The following is a 15,681-nucleotide window of genomic DNA, read 5'->3' on the forward strand; positions in this document are numbered from 1 at the left end:
GATCTAGTTCCCTGACCAGGGATGGAACCCAGGCCCCCTGCATTGGGAGTGCAGAGTCTTAGCCACTGGACCACAGTTCAGTTCAGTTCACTTCAGTCGCTCAGTCATGTCCGACTCTTTGCGACCCCATGAATTGCAGCACGCCAGGCCTCCCTGTCCATCACAAACTCCCGGAGTTCACTCAGACTCAAGTCCATCGAGTCAGTGATGCCATCCAGCCATCTCATCCTCTGTCGTCCCCTTCTCCTCCTGCCCCCAATCCCTCCCAGCATCAGAGACTTTTCCAATGAGTCAACTCTTCGCATGAGGTGGCCAAAGTGCTGGAGTTTCAGCTTCAGCATCATTCCCTCCAAAGAAATCCCAGGGCTGATCTCCTTCAGAATGGACTGGTTGGATCTCCTTGCAGTCCAAGGGACTCTCAAGAGTCTTCTCCAACACCACAGTTCAAAAGCATCAATTCTTCAGCGCTCAGCCTTCTTCACAGTCCAACTCTCACATCCATACATGACCACAGGAAAAACCATAGCCTTGACTAGATGGACCTTTGGTGGAAAAGTAATGTCTCTGCTTTTGAATATGCTATCTAGGTTGGTCAAAACTTTCCTTCCAAGGAGTAAGTGTCTTTTAATTTCATGGCTGCAGTCACCATCTGCAGTGATTTTGGAGCCCAAAAATAAAGTCTGACACTGTTTCCACTGGTTCCCCATCTATTTCCCATGAAGTGATGGGACAGGATGCCATGATCTTCGTTTTCTGAATGTTGAGCTTTAAGCCAACTTTTTCACTCTCCACTTTCACTTTCATCAAGAGGCTTTTTAGTTCCTCTTCACTTTCTGCCATAAGGGTGGTGTCATCTGCATATCTGAGGTTATTGATCTCTCCCGGCAATCTTGATTCCAGCTTGTGTTTCTTCCAGTCCAGCGTTTCTCATGATGTACTCTGCATATAAGTTAAATAAGCAGGGTGACAATATACAGGGAAGTCTCAAAGGCAGCATTTTTTGAGGGGGGCGGAGGTGGAAACATCAGCAAGGTGTTTTCCCTTAGCTTCCAGAGAATCAAGTTTAGAATGCCCTGAAGTCTTCAGTTCAGTTCAGTTCAGTTCAGTCACTCAGTTGTGTCTGACTCTTTGTGACCCCATGAACCGCAGCACACCAGACCTCCCTGTCCATCATCAACTCCTGGAGTCCACCCAAATCCATATCCATCAAGTTGATGGTGCCATCCAACCATCTCATCTTCGGTCATCTCCTTCTCCTCCTGCCCTCAATCTTTTCCAGCATCAGGGTCTTTTCCAATGAGTCAGCTCTTCACATCAGGTGGCCAAAGTATTGGAGTTTCAGCTTCAACATCAGTCCTTCCAATGAACACCCAGGGCTGATCTCCTTCAGGATGGACTGGTTGGATCTCCTTGCAGTCCAAGGGACTCTCAAGAGTCTTCTCCAACACCACAGTTCAAAAGCGTCAATTCTTTGGTGCTCAGCTTTCTTTATAGTCCAGCTCTCACATCCAAACATGACTGCTGGAAAAACCATAGCCTTGACTAGATGGACCTTTGTTGGCAAAGTAATGTCTCTGCTTTTTAATATGCTGTCTAGGTTGGTCATAACTTCCCTTCCAAGGAGTAGGGTCTTTTAAATTCATTGCTGCAATCACCATCTGCAGTGATTTTGGAGCCCAGAAAAATAAAGTCGGCCACTGTTTCCACCTAAAACAGCAGGTCAAACCGTTATATCCAATAATTCCTGATATACGGGTCATTTAAAATTCTATTTCCACTGGGAGTAAGGAAGTCACATTACTTCTTTACTTTACATTCCAAAATCATAAGCTATTTCAAAAGCCTACTCACTACCAGTTATAAATGTTGGCAGTTTTGCCCTTGCCCTCACGTAAAAGCATATAATTCAGCATGTTGGGTTGAAGTAGCCATTGCTAAAGATGCTGCCTCAACAATATCAAAAGGAGTAGCAATAGCATATCCAGTGCATCATTGGCCATTGTCACTTTTAAGTAAGAACCACCAGTAAACCATAAGAAGTCAGCATTACCCAGCAGAATTTCCTGCAGATCTTTGCAAGGAGTCAGATGACAGGTCAGTGTTAAGCAGTCATGAGGGACTTGGTCAGTGACAGAGGGAAGAAGAGTAGGCAGGTTAAGGTTGTGACAGTGGAAAGGAGTGATGGAAGAAGCACTTAACAAGAGACCTCATAGGAGGTGAGACATCCGACTGAAAAATACTGAATGTGATGAGAATTCAGGAGGGCTTCTATTGTGCGAGGTACAAAAGTGGTTAAAGAGGATCCCACAGTGATTTTTCTGGTGGCTTTAACCAAAAAGGCAGTGGCTGTAATGGCTCGAAGACAAGGTAGGTATTACCCACAAGGCCCAGGGTCCAGTGGCCGGCTCTAATACCCTATGGGTCATTGGTGGCCCCGTGTTTGGGGGTGAGTACCCCCAGGGCTTCCCTGGTGGCTCAGATGGTAAAGAATCCACCAGCACTGTGGGAGACCTGGGTTTGATCCCTGGGTTGGGGAGATCCGCTGGAGGAGGGCATGGCTACCCACTCCAGTATTCTTGCCTGGAGAATTCCTGTGGACAGAGAAGCCTGGCGGGCTACCGTCCATGGGGTTGCAAAGAGTTGGACATGACTTAGCGACTAGGCACTACTGCTACACCCCAAGGGCATTCCCTTCCTTTTCGTATACAAAAAGGAAAAAGGGAATCAATAATGGGATGTCCAAGGGTGGAGTCATCAAACTCTCCTTTAAGGCCTTGAACTTCCCATGGTTCTCCCCATGAACTCGGGTCTGGGGTTGTTACTGTTGAGTAAAACAGTGGTTTGACCATAGAGAGACATTCAGAATTGATCTTCAGCAATAACCCACTAGCCTGAAAAAATGTCACAGTTGCTTCTTAGTTTTGGGAAACTCAGGACACCATGAAGCCTAGCTAGATCCAGATGCTGTCCTTGTCCTGATGGCAGATGCCCTAGATAGTGAACCTGGGTTTGGGCAAACTGTAATTTTCCTTGGCAATTTTATATCCCTTTAAGGCTGAATGCTTTAGCAAGTGGGTTCTGGCTTCTTGTGATGAGGCCTGAGTAAAAGAGCAAAGAAACAAATCATCCACTATTGACTGCAACCAAGGAGACCCTCTTGGGAACTTTATATCAAACAGATTAGCTTTTAGGATTTGCAAAAATATAAGAAGGATTCTCAGTAAAACCCTGAAGCATTGCTGTCCAAGTGAACTGTTTTCCTCCCCAGCTGAAGGCAGTGAAGTATTGACGAGCTTCATCAACTGAAATACTAAAGACTACACAGCATAAATCCACTACCGTAGTGGGGACGGATGTTAGTCATGTATGAAAACTAGGGGCAGCTGGTGTCGATAACAAGGCTGTTTATTGTGGGAGGTCCTGGATAAACTGCCACCCTCACCCCTTAGGTTTTCGCACCAGTAATTACACAGACTAATACAAGGGATCATGAGGTCTTAAGTCTTGTAATCTTCTATTATAGTCTTTATGCCTTGAAGGGCTTATTTACTTACAGAATATTGATTCATTCTGGGAAGAGATTTCAATAGATCTATTGAATCTTGATGAGAGTTGTGCTGTGAAGTTTTCTAATATCAGCTGATGATTTTTCCCATAAAAACGGTGGTAGCTGATTCAATAGGGACAAATGATAGGTATTTTCAGATTTGCGCTAAGACTGTTAGAGATGGAACAAATAAAATGCATCACAGTTAAGTTGACTGCTTTGATCACTTATTTCCAAGTTCTAAATTTATTTTCCCATTTTGGGGAGAAAGGAATCCCAGCAAAATCCTACTGTAAGAAGTCTTGCCCTAACCAATAGGGTGGAGGAATTAAGGAGAAAGGGATGTGTATCTCTCAAAGAGCCTAAACAGGGACTTCCTGACAGTCCAGTGGTTAAGACTCTGAACTTCCAATGCAGTTGATGTGGGTTTGATCCCTGGTCTGGGAACTCATTGGAAGGACTAATGCTGAAGCTGAAGCTGAAACTCCAATACTTTGGCCACCTGATGCATTGAGCCAATTCATTAAAAAAGACCCTGATGCTGGGAAAGATTGAAGGCAGGAGAAGAAGGGGATGACAGAGGATGAGATGGTTGAATGGCATCACCGATTCAACAGGAGTTTGAGCAAGCTCTGGGGGGTGGTGAAGGACAGGGAAGCCTGGAGTGCTGCAATCATGGGGTTGCAAAGAGTTGGATACAATTGAGTGACTGAACAACAACTGGGAACTAAGATCCCACATGTTGCCTGGCACTGCTGGGGTTGAGGGTGTGGGGGAAGAGCCTAAACAAAAGAGAATAGGTTCAGAACTTCTCGAAGTTCATTATAGAGATCCCCATAATTTGAACAGGGGCTGCTTAATAGTCATGGGTTTGAAGAATAAGAATGTGGCTCCGGTGTCAGTTAGGACCAGAAGAGATTCATCCCCAATGTGGAGAAATGTCTCTCCAAGCCAACTTCAAGAGAGGAATGGGAAGAACCTCTACAGTTCCTTCAGGTCTTGTTACTGAGAATCGCAAGGATGTTGAAAAGGCTGATTAGAAAGCTAGGTGACTGAAGTGTTTTGATTTTTTAAAAATTTTAATTTATTTATTACTTTGGCTGTGCCAGGTCTCTCTCTCTTCTTTAAGAGTTATTCATTTTTGGCTGCTCCGGGTCTTTGTTGCTGCGTGAGGGCTTTCTCTAGTCGAGTGGGGGCTACTCTTCACTGTGGTGCTTGAGCTTCTTATTGTGGTGCCTTCCTTTTCAAAATTTGAAACATTCTGAAGTCTGAAACACAACTGTTCTCAAAGAAGAGATTGTGGATTTGTATTTGCAGACAATTCTTTGCTTTGACATCTGCAAATATCAACATTTATTACTACTTTAGGAATTGAATCTTTATCTCAGTTATACCAAGAAGTCTTTGCTTCTCTCCAATATTCTTTGCAAAATTCTGGTTATCTGCTTCTATAACTACTCAAGGAATGGCTGCTCAAGGTTACAATCTTCTCATGTCTGTGCTGCCTCTTTGTTCTAAGTCCAATCATTATCATTATTTTTTGTGGAGGGGGAGGAGTCATTTCTGTGGGGCCTGTGTTATGAACATTGTTGTTGTTTAGTCGCCAAGTCCTGTCTTTAGTCGCCAAGACACCATGAATTATAACCCATCAGGCTCCTCTGTCCATGGGATTTCTGAGGCAAGATACTGGAGTGGGCTGCCATTTCCTTCTCCACGGGATCTTACCCAGGGATCGAACCCCAGTCTCCTGGATTGGCAGGCGGATCCTTTACCACAGGTCCTGGATGTGTCCCTGAAATGCCATTAACCCATTCTCCTAGAGCAGGATCTCAGGAGAGATCCTCCTTCACATTCATTACAGTGAACATGCCTTCGTGTTCACTACGGTGCCAGTTTCCCAAACAGAGCTTCTATTAAATATGCAAATATTGACAATTGTAAGGAAGGAGGATCTGGAGTTCTGGCTTGAAATAGAGTGTTAGTTCTTCAGAAAAAACATTGCATCATTGTTGACTTTGTTTAGTACTAGAATTCATTAAAAGCATATTTCTAATTAAATCCTTGCCAAGCTGAAGCCATACTGGTTAACTCCACCTACTCTATTTGGTACATTAGTTTAGTTGCTTTGCTTAGACAACTTGCTCCATTTTGGCAGGATATTAAATTATTTTCTGTAATTAAACGGTCATGCAATATTGATTAAAAATACTGTTAGTGCACTGTTAGCACTCTAACTCTTTCTCCATTTTTGAAATAACTTTAGAATGGAAACTTTGATCCAAATATTTACCCACTAAAGATTATTGATGGTCTATGATGTGACAGGCCTTCTCACTGGGAGTCACAAAGGTGAATGAGACACAGTGCCTGCTTTTAAGATATTCATATGCTGATCAGAGCAAGAAATGTTCAAAATTCATCTGATTGATATTAAAACCGGAATATGTTGTATTAGATACAGAAACCAGTGGGGCAGGGAAGGTGGTACTTGCCTTTTGGGTGTGCCCCATACTGGAATGCAAAAGTAGGAAGTCAAGAAACACCTGGAGTAACAGGCAAATTTGGCCTTGGAATACTGAATGAAGCAGGGCAAAGACTAATAGAGTTTTGCCAAGAAAATGCACTGGTCATAGCAAACACCCTCTCCCAACAACACAAGAGAAGACTCTACACATGGACATCACCAGATGGTCAACACCAAAATCAGATTGATTATATTCTTTGCAGCCAAAGATGGAGAAGCTCTATACAGTCAACAAAAACAAGACCAGGAGCTGACTGTGGTTCAGATCATGAACTCCTTATTGCCAACTTCAGACTTAAATTGAAGAAAGTAGGGAAAACCACTAGACCATTCAGGTATGACCTAAATCAAATCCCTTATGATTATACAGTGGAAGTGAGAAATAGATTTAAGGGCCTAGATCTGATAGATAGAGTGCCTGATGAACTATGGACTGAGGTTCGTGACATTGTACAGGAGACAGGGATCATGGAAAAAAATCCCCATGGAAAAAAAATGCAAAAAAGCAAAATGGCTGTCTGGGGAGGCCTTACAAATAGCTGTGAAAAGAAGAGAAGTGAAAAGCAAAGGAGAAAAGGAAAGATATAAGCATCTGAATGCAGAGTTCCAAAGAATAGCAAGAAGAGATAAGAAAGCCTTCTTCAGCGATCAATGCAAAGAAATAGAGGAAAACAACAGAATGGGAAAGATTAGAGATCTCTTCAAGAAAATTAGAGATACCAAGGGAACATTTCATGCAAAGATGGGCTCGATAAAGGACAGAAATGGTATGGACCTAACAGAAGCAGAAGATATCAAGAAGAGGTGGCAAGAATACACAGAAGAACTGTACAAAAAAGATCTTCATGACCCAGATAATCACAATGGTGTGATCATTCACCTAGAGCCAGACATCCTGGAATGTGAAGTCAAGTGGGCCTTAGAAAGCATCACTATGAACAAAGCTAGAGGAGGTGATGGAATTCCAGTGGAGCTATTTCAAATCCTGAAAGATGATGTTGTGAAAGTGCTGCACTCAATATGCGAGCACATTTGGAAAACTCAGCAGTGGCCACAGGACTGGAAAAGGTCATTTTTCATTCCAATCCCAAAGAAAGGCAATGCCAAAGAATGCTCAAACTACCGCACAATTGCACTCATCTCACATGCTAGTAAAGTAATGCTCAAAATTCTCCAAGCCAGGCTTCAGCAATACGTGAACTGTGAAGTTCCTGATGTTCAAGCTGGTTTTAGAAAAGGCAGAGGAACCAGAGATCAAATTGCCAACATCCGCTGGATCGTTGAAAAAGCAAAAGAGTTCCAGAAAAACGTCTATTTCTGCTTTATTGACTATGTTAAAGCCTTTGACTGTGTGGATCACAATAAACTGTGGAAAATTCTGAAAGAGATGGGAATACCAGACCACCTGACCTGCCTCTTGAGAAATCTGTATGCAGGTCAGGAAGCAACAGTTAGAACTGGACATGGAACAACAGACTGGTTCCAAATAGGAAAAGGAGTACGTCAAGGCCGTTTATTGTCACCCTGCTTATTGAACTTCTATGCAGAGTACATCATGAGAAACGCTGGACTGGAAGAAACACAAGCTGGAATCAAGATTGCTGGGAGAAATATCAATAACCTCAGATATGCAGATGACCCCACCCTTATGGCAGAAAGTGAAGAGGAACTAAAAAGCCTCTTGATGAAAGTGAAAGTGGAGAGTGAAAAAGTTGGCTTAAAGCTCATCATTCAGAAAATGAAGATCATGGCATCCGGTCCCATCGCTTCATGGGAAATAGATGGGGAGATAGTGGAAACAGTGTCAGACTTTATTTTTTTGGGCTCCAAAATCACTGCAGATGGTGACTACAGCCATGAAATTAAAAGACGCTTACTCCTTGGAAGGAAAGTTATCACCAGCATAGATAGCATAGTCAAAGCAGAGACATTACTTTTCCACCAAAGGTCCATCTAGTCAAGGCTATGGTTTTTCCTGTGGTCATGTATGGATGTGAGAGTTGGACTGTGAAGAAGGCTGAGCGCCGAAGAATTGATGCTTTTGAACTGTGGTGTTGGAGAAGACTCTTGAGAGTCCCTTGGACTGCAAGGAGATCCAACCAGTCCATTCTGAAGGAGATCAGCCCTGGGATTTCTTTGGAAGGAATGATGCTAAAGCTGAGACTCCAGTACTTTGGCCACCTCATGCGAAGAGTTGACTCATTGGAAAAGACTCTGATGCTGGGAGGGATTGGGGGCAGGAGGAGAAGGGGATGACAGAGGATGAGATGGCTGGATGGCATCACTGACTCGATGGGCGTAAGTCTGAGTGAACTCCGGGAGTTTGTGATGGACAGGGAGGCCTGGCATGCTGCAATTCATGGGGTCGCAAAGAGTCGGACATGACCGAGCGACTAAACTGAACTGAACATACAGAGCTCCGTTGTAGAGTTTCACTCAGAATCAAAATCAGTGTCTTATATTCACATTTAACCTTCTAAATTAGCAGACAGTGTAGAAATCGCAACACATCACTCAGGATTTCAGTCCAGCTCTGCCACTAACTTTTTGACTTATAGGATCCCCATCAGAGTCATCTGGGCAGGCTTATTAAAAAGGCACATCCTAGATAACACTGCATTGTATAATTGAAATTTGCTATGAGAGTAGAACTTAAGTATTTTCACCACACACACACAAATATCAACATTCTTCAGCAGGTGAAGACCTAGGCACATGCTGAGACCTTGGGGAATGCATGGTGGCGTGAGAGTGGATTGTGTCTTCACGAAGCTGAGCATAGTCACCCGTGGGTGCAGTAAAGGGTGCCAAGGGCCTCGCTGTGCTTGTATGGGGAGAAGGGGTCTGTGTTTAGATTGAGGATTTAGGAAAGACTCCCAAAATCTAAGTAGGAGATAAAAGGAAGGACAGTTTAGGCAGAGGGGATAACAACATAAAGGCAAAGAAGTGTCAGCTAGCACATTATGCTTTTTTGCTGGAGACCACAAGTCATTTGATATGGGACTGGTGCAAAGAGTGCCTTTTGCAGTGTGTTGGCAGATAGGACCCAGGGTAGGAAGACATCCGATCACGAGGGACCTTTATCTTTCAGATATTGTTTAATGATTTACGCAGGGAGAAAACGATTTACACAGGGAGATATGTTAGGAAGATGATCACCTCAGCTCTAGTGTCGGGGGCACATTGAGAAGGGGCAAGGTTCTCTCACCCAGGAGACCCAGAGCATCTCTCTTTAGTTCTGTTTTCACCGCATTCTGATTGCCAACATCTTGACAGAAAAAGTGAGAACTCACTATCCATGTCAGAGAAAAGCAAACCAAACCAAAGAAAACAAAACAAAACAGAAAAAATAAAAAGTATATCCTTCCAGCCTCCAGCAGTGCTAATATTTAATACCCAGCAATTAAATTTGTAATGAAAATCATTGCTACAAAAATCAGTCTGAGTCTGAATGTTGGTGTCTCCTTTCTCCTTCTATGAAAAGGTTTTATTTCTTTTCACTAAAGTTTAAAGAGGACTCAGAAAAAAATAAAAATAAAGAGGACTCAGAGGTTTGTAGGATTCATTCAGGAGCAGTTCACTACAGGAATCTGTTACTGGGATGGGCAGGGAAGCGCCATCATTTGATCCCAAAAAAGCCTGTCATTTGACTCTGTTTACAGTGGGCGGCGCGCATCAGAGGGCGGTGTAGCCGGGTGCTATGACCTACTTTGTGGCTAAAGTCTTTCACTGTTCCTGGGAGGGAGGTTATTTTTGTTTCTGCTCATCTCTCATACACACACATGAAACCCAAACATCTGATGCTCCCTGCACACACACCAAGAGTTGTAGGGCAAAATGGGCTTCAAGGTTATTTCATTTATGCCTCTTCAACCTGATACTTCTTTTTCTCCCAGGTGAATTCCATGCAGCATATAGAACTTTTAACCTTTTACTCATCTTTTCCTTACTGTCATCTTTTTCTTTTTTCTTTCTTTTTAAAAGAATATTCCAAGGCTTAACTGGCAGGCTATGAATTCCCAGCTTTTGTGCTTCTGGATATAAAGCTTGTTTTGTCTTCCTGAAAAATTACACTAAAATCTTCTTACCTCACTTAGGATATTCCAACTTAAAAAAGTAATAATTTTTAAAAGTTTCAGTAACATTTCCTTAAGAAAATGACTGGGAATGTATCTTCATGGTACCCTTAGAGGAGGTTGGTGATGGAAGAAACACAAGTAGTGTCTATGCCTTTTAATATCTAGGGATTCTAGTATCTTTGGATTAGTCTGGCTTTCATTTTATCCAGCTCATTTAGAAAGATATTGCCATGCTCGTTCAAAAGGAATCCTTCTCACATATTAGATAGTCATTGTGTGGAAGTTTATTCAGACTTTCATGGGTTTTGTTTTTTTTTTTCTTTCTTTCTTTAGTTTATTTGGCTGTGCTAGGTCTTCGTTGCTGCATAAGGGCTTTCTCCAGTTGCATCAAGGGGGCTTCTCTCTAGTTGCAGTGTGCAGCCTTCTCTTCTTGTGGAGCACAGGCACGAAGCACCTGGACTTCAGCAGTTAGGGTGCTCATGCTTAGTTGCCCAGCCGCATGGGGAATCTTCCCAGACCATGGATGGAATCTGTGTCCCCTGCATTCACAGGTGGATTCTAAACCACTGGACCACCAGGGAAATCCCAGACTACTTTTACATTTTGATTTGATGAGACAAATCAAATTTTCATCTAGAATCAGGAAGCTTAGTTAACCTTCTGTCTAGAATGGTGCCTGGTATTTGTGAGCTTGGGAAAATCTTTTCCTTCCCCGATCATAATTTGTAGTTCATGGCAATAAACTGTACTCAGGAATTTCGATAACAACACACCAAAATAACAGTACAGACCATAAGAAGTAAAGAACATAAGCTTTAGAATAAGACTCATCTGTGTTCAAATCCTAACTTCACTATTAAAAAGCTGTAATGATATCAGGGAAGTGACCCTTGTGTTTTTCATCTGGAAAATGGTGTAATATTTACTGCAAGTGGTTGTTTTGAGTTATTAATGAAATAAATGCCAAGGAAGACAGCCAATACAGCATCTGCTAATGACATAGTTTCAAATTATGAAACTTGTTGTCATTCTCTTTTCTTTTTATCTCACCCTTTGTATTTCTCCCAGTATCTTTCTAGTATGGAAGTGGAATCTATCCAACATTTACAGTGTTGATTCTATTTTGATATGTTGGCTACTTTTAATATTTCCTTTCAAATATCTAGTTCTTCTTTTCTGGTCTTGATCTATTATTTGGATTTTTCTCCAGTGGTTTCACTGTCTGGATATAATTTGTGTGTGTGTGCGCACACGTGTGCACGCACACGAGCATGCTCAGTTGTGTCCGACTCTTTGTGACACTGTGGACTGTAGCTTGCCAGGCTCCTCTGTACTGGAGTGGGTTGCCATATCCTCCTCCAGGGGATCTTCCTCACTCAAGGATCGAACCCTTATCTCTTGCACATCCAGCACTGGCCGGTCGATTCTTTACCACTGAGTCACCTGGGGAGCCTTTTAAAGGAAAACCACCATGTAAACATTCCCTGGCATCTGAATACTACAGCCCAGTCAATGGGACCTAAATGTCCCCACCCTTCATGAGACCAGTCTGAATGGTTACATAGAAGAAACGCAGATTGGACTCCACACAGGTCTTTACCAAACATCTCTTGAGAATTTGGAAATTGGATTTATACTACATTTTTGTATAATTGAATTTAACTTTAATACAATTGTATTTAAATGCTACTACAAGTATTTAACTCCTGCTGCCCACAGTTCCAGCCTCCACATAACCTCTCATATCCACTCCCTCTGCCATCTTTCTTTCTATTTCGCATGCTGCTCTCTGCCACTGTACTAGCTCTCTTCTTGACTCCAAGCCTCCAGTTTGTCAAGATCTTCCTGTTCTCTGTTTCCCAAGTTTCTTCTCCATGGGCACCTCCATGCTCTTTCTCATGTGGAAGAATTTAGCTACTCTTAGATTCTACATGTCTCTTTTCTAAGTTGTTCACCCACTAATTCTAACAAAGGCAGACACTTAAAAGGAATTATTTTTAAGGGACTTTCCTGGTGGTCCAGTGGTTAAGAATCCACCTCACAATGCAGGAGACATGGGTTCAATTCCTGGTTGGGGAACTAAGATCCCACGAGCAACTAAGCGCATGCACTGCAACTAGAGAAAAGCCTGTGTGCCACAAAAAAAGACCCAGTGTAGCCAAAATAAAATAAATTATTTTTAAAATTGAGGTATGATTGGCATACAAAAAGCTGTACCTACTTAATATACACATCTTGATGAGTTTGCAGGTCACTGTAAACCTGTGAAACCATGACCATAAACAATGCCATAAACAAAGCCATCGCTTCTAAAAATTTCCTCCCCTCCCTCTTAAGAAATTCTTGTTACAAGTATGTCAGTGGGATTTACCTAAAACTGTAGCATTCCTATGTCAACATGACTTCCTAGTTCATTCCTAAGAATTTGTTCAAAACAGATACAGTTGCAAACCAGTAAATAACGTCAGTGTTTACTTCAGGAAATTCCCACAAAGCAAGTCATTAGGGATAATAAGTTGCTTACCTGGGCAAAATCTTGTTCATTAACCACAGGTTACTTATTCAAGACCCTTGGTTTGCTGTGTTGACCAACCTAGATATAAATAAGTAAATAATAAAATAATTTTAATATATTATATGTAAAAATAAACTCTATATTTATGTACAATAGAAATAAATTTTCCTGCCTTGAAGACCCAACTTAAACCCATCTTGAGCTCAGACCCCAGAGCTGAATTAATATCTCACTTCTGAGTTCCCTGTTTGAAATGCTGCTAAGATAGTCAAGGTTGTCTTCTCTCTTTGGGAGAAACTTCTAATAAATTTAGCTTTGTTTTATTAAAAGGTGGTATTTTGGAGAGATGAACAGAGCAAATAAATATTTTCTAATTTATCTTATGTTCTTGGTAACTATGTGTTTAAAAGACACACAGAAAGAACTGCCTGTATTTATAATTTGCTTTTTTTCCAGAGAATCCTTTTGTTTTATTTATTTAGATTTTAAATTGAAGTATAGTTGATTTACAAGGTCGTGCTAATCTCTGCTATACAGCAAACTGTACACATATATATATACCTTCTTTTTCAAATATTCTTTTCTATTATGGTTTATCCTAGGAGATTTTATATAGTCCCTGTGCTATACAGTAGGACCATGGTGTTTATCTATTGTAAATATAATGGTTTGCATCTACCAACCCGAATTTCCCAGTCCTTCCCTTTCCCCCTTCCTTCCCCCGCCGCCTCCTTGGAAACCACAAGTCTGATCTCTGTGTCTATGAGTCTGTTTCTGAAGAATCCTACTTTTGATTAGAAGAAATACTTAGATCAAGCTCATGAAATAGCTTTATTTCTGAAAGTGAAAGTGTTAGTCGTTCAGCTGTGTCCTGATCTTTGTGATCCCATGGATTGTAGCCCGCCAGGCTCCTCTGTCCACAGAATTCTCCAGGCAAGAAGACTGGAGTGGGTTGCCATCTCCTACTCCAGGGGATCTTCCTGACCCAGGGAGCAAACTCAGGTCTCCCGCACTGCAGGCGGATTCTTTACCCTCTGAGCCATCAGGGCTCATATCTTTATTTCTGGCATGTGCTTAACTTCTAGTGGACAGGACTACAGCTGGCCTTAGGCAAAATTGTGAAGTAGGTTAAAATGAATTTCAGTATAATCAGTTTGCTTTGTCTCCTATTCCTCACTGAATCTTTTACAGACCTACCTGCGTTAACCCAGATTCTCCTGCTGTCCTGGGACCTGTACTCAGTTCAGTCAACTTGCTCCCCAAGTTCTCCCCTGTCCCCTCCCCCTTCCTCTCAGCCACATGTACCCCTCCCACCATCACCCTGAGACAGGCTGGGCCCTGGGACCCTTTGCTGTAATGCTGCAATGCTTGCACCTGGACACACCTCTCCTAGAACAACAAAATACAAAGAAACTGTACGGGACTAAAAATAACTGTGCATTCTCACTCAGGGCAAATTCTGGACAAAAGATGCAAAGAGACCAAAAGAACCAATTGTTACTTCTGAAGCTCCTGGAGCAAAAGCGAGTTACTGAGCAAGCTCCCTTGCACAGGACACCACCTAAGGGCAAACGACCCAGCCACCCCTCCAGCTCAACTCCTCGACACATTCCTATCCCCACCCCATATAAGGAACAAGCTTGTCCCCACCGTGGGGAGTGAGCAAGCAAGGGAACCGGTTGGTTGTTATCACTGCCCCCTACTGCAGCAGGGACCCTGATATAGCCTTGCCTGAATTTCTTCTCTGGCCTCTGATCAATTTCTGTTGATTAAGGAGGTCAAGAATCTCATTAACAATTTTCTCACTCCTTGGTATGTTCTTGATTTTTAACAGGTTTATAGCCCTAGGTGGCTCAGATGGTAAAGTGTCTGCCTACAATGCAGGAGACCTGGGTTCAATCCCTGGGTTGGGAAGATCTGGGGAAGGAAATGGCAACCCACTCCAGTATTCTTGCCTGGAAAATTCCATGGACAGAGGAGTCTGGTAGGCTAGAGTCCATGGGATTGCAAAGAGCTGGACACGACTGAGCAACTTCACTCACTCACTCATAGCTCTAGGAATCAGAGAGGAATTCCCATCTCTGAGCTCATGTCCAGGACTGAGGGCCCCTGAAAGCCTGCATTGCTAACAATATATTCAGAATTTAGCTTTATCCATTTTGGGCTGAGTGTTGAAGAATTGATGCTTTTGAACTGTGGTGTTGGAGAAGACTCTTGAGGGTCCCTTGGACTGCAAGGAGATCAAACCAGTCAATCCTAAAGGAAATCAGTCCTGAATATTCATTGGAAGAACTGACACTGAAGCTGAAGCTCCAATACTTTGGCCACCTGATGCAAAGAGCTGACTTATTTGAAAAGACCCTGATGCTGGGAAAGATTGAAGGCAGAAGGAGAAGGGGATGACAGAGGATGAGACGGTTGGATGGCATCACCCACTCAATGGACATGAGTTTGAGCAAGCTCTGGGAGATGGTGAAGGACAGGGAAGCCTGACATGCTGCAGTCCACGGAGTCACAAAGAGTCAGACACGACTGAGTGATTGAACAACGACAACATTTTGGGGTGTGAGCAGGTGGGAAGAGAGGGCATGAGGATGAAGGGGAGGACGGAGAGGGAAGAGGTACAGAGGATCAAGAAGATAGATAAGATTGGCATCTCCTGGCATGTGACCCTGGCAGTCTCAGACAATAACATACATTAGCATGTTGAAGCTTGGAGTTGTGGCCTTCCAGTGAACCTTCTTATTTAATCTGTGATGCCCAGAAAGTTGCTTAAAGTTCTATAATGACAGGCAGAACTCAAAAGACAATTTATGTATGATCACTCAACATCTAAAGAGGGGAGTTAACTGGGAAAAAAAAGTAGGTAATCCGCTGGCCCTGATAAGTAAGGTTTTAGTCTCCAAAAGAGGAGGCTTATATTACTATTCTAGGGAGAATGGAAAGACACAAAGGCAAGTCTCAGGCTTTAAGACTTTTTGTAATAAGGGACATCCCTGCTGGTTCAGCAGCTAAG

This window comes from Bubalus kerabau, chromosome 21, assembly GCF_029407905.1.
Source record: "Bubalus kerabau isolate K-KA32 ecotype Philippines breed swamp buffalo chromosome 21, PCC_UOA_SB_1v2, whole genome shotgun sequence".
NCBI classification, from domain to species: domain Eukaryota; kingdom Metazoa; phylum Chordata; class Mammalia; order Artiodactyla; family Bovidae; genus Bubalus; species Bubalus kerabau.